Source organism: Microtus oregoni, unplaced genomic scaffold (assembly GCF_018167655.1).
Source record: "Microtus oregoni isolate MIOR12 unplaced genomic scaffold, Mior012 000015F_ref0000493, whole genome shotgun sequence".
Classification (NCBI taxonomy): domain Eukaryota; kingdom Metazoa; phylum Chordata; class Mammalia; order Rodentia; family Cricetidae; genus Microtus; species Microtus oregoni.
This window is the reverse complement of record NW_024543074.1, coordinates 8,553,869-8,559,781: the sequence shown is the minus strand read 5'-3', so window position 1 is coordinate 8,559,781 and position 5,913 is coordinate 8,553,869.

Genomic DNA, 5,913 nt, shown 5'->3' with positions numbered 1-5,913 from the left:
CAAAGACAACCACTTCATAGATGTCACTGAGGTCATTACCAATGAAGCCAGCTTCTGCTCCAGCTTCATCCTTATTCTTCTTTCTTTACTATCCAAATACTCCTAAGGATAAGCTTCCAACACAGTCACCAGAGTGCCTACCCTGTTTGAACAGGGTCACAAACAGAAGCCTGTATTACTGCTTACAACATCCATCCAAAGAACGTCTACACTATATTTAAGAAATATTAATAGTCTTTGTGAGCTTAAAATAACATGGGAATAATATCTATTATACTAGGATCATGACATCTGCTCTCTGTTGATTATTTTATTTTATGTGTACGTATGCGTGTGTGTGTGTGTATGTGTATGTGTGTGTATGTGTGTGTGTATGTGTATGTGTGTGTGTATGTGTGTGTGTGTGTATGTGTGTGTGTGTATGTGTGTGTGTATGTGTGTGTGTGTATGTGTATACCGTGTCTGTTCGAGTATCTGTGGAGGCCAGAAAAGAACACTGGGTCTCCCAAACCTAGAATTATGCTCAGTGTGAGCTGTTCAATGAGAGTACAAAGAACTCAACCCAGGTTCTCTGGAAGAGCAGTAAGTACTCCTAACCACTGAGCCACCGCTCCAGACCTTCCATGTTAAATTTTATGTCTTGCCATTTGTCTATAAACTTGTTTATATTCTACAATATTTTAAAGGACTTGAAAAATTATAGTCAGTTTTTGTACATTGTCAAAATTATTCCAAAGTGTGCCTCACATCTGGGTTTTATAGATTATCATCCAGCTTGAAACAAAATGGTATCTGAATGGTTCGTTTTTAATTGTTGTTTTCATTACATTTTTATTTTATGTGTATGGGTGCCTGGCTTGCACGTAGTTCCCATGGGGGCCAGAAGGAGTTGTGAGCCACCATATGGGTGCTGGGAAATTAAGACTGGTCTGTTGTGTGACATTTTAATTGTGTTCTGACAAAGCTTGCCTGGAGTCAGAGGGCAGAGCTAGCCATTAGCTGACCGTAAAGGTTTGGAGGACTGTAGACAGAGAGAAAACAGGAGTAGTAAGGCGAACTGAGAGAGAATTTCGGCCGTCTTGGATGGAGGAATGATAGACGTAGGAAGCTGTGCTCTTTCAGGTTCTTAACCCTGAAATTTGTTTCCAATTTTTTTTTATTGTAAGATTAATTAGATTAACAGTTCACTGGTCCTCGGGAAGAGCAGTCAGTGCTCTTAACTGCTGAGCCATCTCTCCAACTCCAAGCATTTCTTTTACAATGCAATGAATAACATCAAAAGCCTACCTCATTGATGTTACCATGGCATCTTTTTTATTAACAGCCTGCTGTGGTCCAGGGCATTTTGATAGGGTGGGGTCAAAATATTCACTGGAGCCTGACTCAGTTAGATTACTCTCTGTTTCTCTCTTTTCTAATTCTGAGGAATAGAATTGTTTTTCAACAGCACTTTACTTTGTTGACTCAAAAATAAACAACATTAAACTTCTTAATCATTTTAATCTGCTCCAGGTTTTAGGAGGTCCTAATTTGGAATAAACAGACTCTTTCTCTTGGCAGAATAAAATTTGGGTTTTTAAGTTTCAAGTTGGGAGATATATATTCAGTGTGTACTCATCATCCATATTCAGGGGATCTATCCATTGCTTCATTTTTCAGTTCTGAAACGGGGCCAGAATTATTCAGAGAAAAAAATACAACGAAGAACAGGGGCTGAAGAGAGGACTCCACTGCACAGCCTTTCCCACAGAGACATAACTTGCATGGAAATGAGAAGTGGTTACTTCAGGGTAGAGAATAGGTACCTGGGGAAATGCTATAAAAGCCTGAGGACCTGAGTTTGTATCCTTTAGATCCATGGAAAAGCCTGGACAGGTGCTGCCCGTCTGTTGTGCACTGCTGTGCAGTGCTTGGGGACAGAAAAAATGCAAATCCCAAGGATTCACTGGCCAGGCAATATACACAGTTGGTGAGCTCCAGGTCCAATGAAAGGGGTGGTCAAGAGAGAGAGAGAGAGAGAGAGAGAGAGAGAGAGAGAGAGAGAGAGAAGGATGGAGAAGTAAAACAGTTGATAACAAACTGTGACCTTTACAGGCAAGTGGGCACACACGCGCGCATACACACACATAGGAAACACACATAGGAAACAAACAAGCACAATTGGCCTCAAAGTAGCTTTTAAGCACATGAAGAATGCTAGCATTGGGTGCTTTCCATGACCAGCTTACACTCTTTAATTTTATCTTTAATTTTAAATGTTTAATGTATTCTGGAACGCTTCCTCAATTGCAAATGCTACCTCAGCCACCTAGCACAACACAAAGGGGTTGCAGGTTAAAATGACGGACCCCCACTTTCCAGCTAGAGCTCACTGCATCAGCAGTGGAACACCCACTATGCTTGGCTGCAATCTCATCATCCTGAATCCTCAGTGAGACTTCAGAATAACCAGGCCTGTTGCGGTTGCGCAAAAGGTGCTGCTAAGCGTCAATCCTTCTGTGACCAACAGGAAAATCCACTTCCATGGCAGTTACAAATCCAGCTTTGGAAAATCTGGGCCTGATCCCAGACTAACTTCCTCTGTGATAATTGCTAACATAACAGCACAGCACAGTGACCTTGTTAACAGAGCCCTGATTTCAGAAATCCATCTCATACCCGGATGCCTCTCCTCTCTAAGCAGGGCTCTTATTTATGCAAATGGCAAAGGGCTACGTTTCTTGAGGCCTAAGGCAGACTTCCGTGGCTTTCCTCACTAGATGGACTGAGTGATTTGAACTATAAACACATTTATATTCTAGCCCAGAATTCCTCATGCCCCGGTCTACATTGCACCTGGAAACCATTGAAGTGAAATTGTTCTGATAAAGCCACTGAGGAGAGATGGGAGTCGGTAATTAGAGAACTTGGGATTGGTCGAATCAAGGTAAGGTGAAATGAGTGGAAGGGGCCCACAGCTGTCTACTTCAGAATCAAGAATTCTCAGTGACTGTGAAGAGGGGAGGGCTGCACAGTTGCAGGGGCTCCTGAGAACAGCTCTTCAGCTCTATGCCAATCTCTATCCAAACATTAACTGTTCAGCCCTTGTCTCTTCTTCCCTTTAGATCACAAATCCCTTGACATGAGAGTGAGTGTATTTCCTCACTGGCTAAGAGTTGTTGGTCGGGATAAGTTGCCCAATATATGTATACCTAAAGGCTTAATAACTCTTAGGGGACAGAAATTTTGGGCATGGAATTAGGGATACTTGGGAAAACCACAGGAAGTTTTAAACTAGTATAATCTGACTGTAAGTTGCTGGCTTCAGTGTAACTTTGTAACATTCATATGTTTTATTAACAGATCACTCAGTCTCATCAGAAACAGTAGATTTCTGGGCCAGACATGGTTGATTTCAGCATTTGGTAGGCCACAGCAAGAGAATTACAAGTTTGAGAACCCCTTAGGTTACACGGTGAGAGTTCCAGGCCATCATGTGCTATATGGTAAGATACTGACTCAAAAGGAAAAGAGAAAAAAAAAAAAACAAAAACACATCACTAGCTTAACCTTCAAAGGGTTCTAAAAATGTGTATTTGTAGTCTAGGAAATACTCATCCTATTCCAAACCCTTCCACTGCCTTGTGATACAGGGGTCCAGGCCAGCATGACTCTGTAACCGAGGATGCTGTTTGACCGCAGCTTTAGGACTATCCACTGGAGCCTGGTGAACTCGCTAGTTGATACACAACTGAAGACAATAGCTGACCACCCCCTAGAATCCATTAATAGCCATTAGTTCAGCTGGGAGGAATAGGAGAGTATTCATGAAGCATCTTTAGGTGAAAAATAAAACTGAAGGCCACTCGTAGATGGACTATGATCACATCCTGACGAAAAGCAGTACCACTACCCAGTTATTTGTGCACACCATACCATACGATGAGTGCCTCCCCTTGAGAGACCAGAAAAGTAAGTTATTTAGAAGGGTATTAATTAGGCTTTAGATCCTTGTATGGTTTTGTAGCATGAATAATAAAAACCCAGAGACAGAAATTGGGGTTCAACAGAAAACCAGAAAAACAAGGCGGCCAAGCCACTAGAGAAGTCTCACCTCTACTAAGGCCAGGCGACTGCAAACTAAGCCTCTCTCTCCTACTACTATATATTTCTTCTAGTGATGGGATTAAGAGAGTGTGACTCCCTAGTACTGGAATTAAAGGTGTGAGCCATCACCACCTGAATTTCTTTCTGCATTGATCTTGTATAGCCCAGGATGGCCTTGAACTCACAGATCCACCTGACTCCGTCTCTGTCTCCCAAATCCTGGGATTATGTGTCACCATTGTCTGACCTCTAGTGGTTTTACCTTTGCCTCTGGTCTTCAGGCAAGATTTATCAAAATCCAAATAATATACTGCGACACGGTTTAGTTGTTATAATAGGTATATTAAAAAATTGTAATTGTATTATTATGAGAAAGAAAGAGAAGAGTGTGGGTGGGTAGGGAAGTGGGGCGAATCTGGGAGGATTTGGGGGAGGGGAACCATAATCAGAATATGTAGTATGAAAACAAACCTATTTCCAATAAACACATGACTGCAATTCCAATAACTAAAAATGTTAACAAAATTCCGCGTGTGTGTGTTTGTGTGTGTGTGTTATTAGAGGTAATTATATGTCTATATGTGTATCTATTTTAATCCTTTTGAAATTAGATTTTATGTGTGCATCTTTTCCTGGAGGCCGAGAGAAATATGAGCTCTGCCATCCAAACAGATTGATAACTTACGTCCCCGGTTACAATAATGTGACAACTTAGAGAAATTGTGGGCGATGATCAGCAGCATCCTCCAGTGAGAGAAATAAAAAGAACACCGTGGGTCAGTGAGGTGGCTCAGTGGCTAAAGGTGCTTGCCACCCAGCCTGACGATCTTCGTTAAGTCTCCCCTGAAGTCCACATGAGGGAAGAGAATGGGAAAGGTGTCCTCTACCTCCACACACATGCCACCGACAAAAATAAACATGAAAAGAAAAACAAAAATTAAAGCAAAGAACATCGGGATAGCTGACACTATGAATAATTAACAGTTTGTTTCTTTGATGTCCCCCCCCCCCTCCATGCTTGGAGTCTACGCCTTCAAAGGAAAATTCTAATTCTGGGAATTTGAAAGATCAAAATCCAGAGTCTGTCAAATCAAAAATGATTTTCCTTGGGGGAAACCTGTCTTGTGCTGCGCACACAGCACGAAGGGGTTGAGACTCATCTGGAAGGTCTCTTGTTTATCTTTGGTAGCTGGGAGAGAGGGCATGCAAGCAACTCTAGTTGGAGAGGAGAGGTTACTGGAAGGGGTGGCAGACAGCGTGAAATAGGAAGTGGAAAGGTGGAGGGGTGGTGGAACGATCCCTGGGCAACATGAGCCCAAGCTGAGTAAGGCGTCCAGGCCGGGCATGACTCCCCAGGGTTGTGCGAGCGTCTGCTATTTCCACACACTGTAGTAAAGTTACAGTCTGGCTATCAGGCCCAGGAGGTGGAGGAGGAGTCACTCAGGGGCAGGGCGACGTTCCCAGACGCAAGGACTTTGAAGAGTCAACCCTCGACTGGCTGGATGTCAGCAGTGGCAGGAAGTTGCTCAAATAGCAGCGAGAGAAATCCCAGAAATGAACTAACGGGGCCGGGGCTGCTGGGCATCTCAGGGTTCCCGGGGCTGGGTTTCTTCACAGTCAACACTCTGGCGTGCATTTGGGCCCAAGGATATTGTTTTTATTGAACTCAGGTTCTAATTTAAATTCAAAATCCCGTGCCTCAGGATCATTAACAAGACTTTACAGATGGAGAAGAAGTCACGTCCCCTGTCTGTCCACATTCCTGACATTCAAAGCAAGTCAGACACTAGAAAATCCACACATTTGATGGTACTGCATTTTGTTATT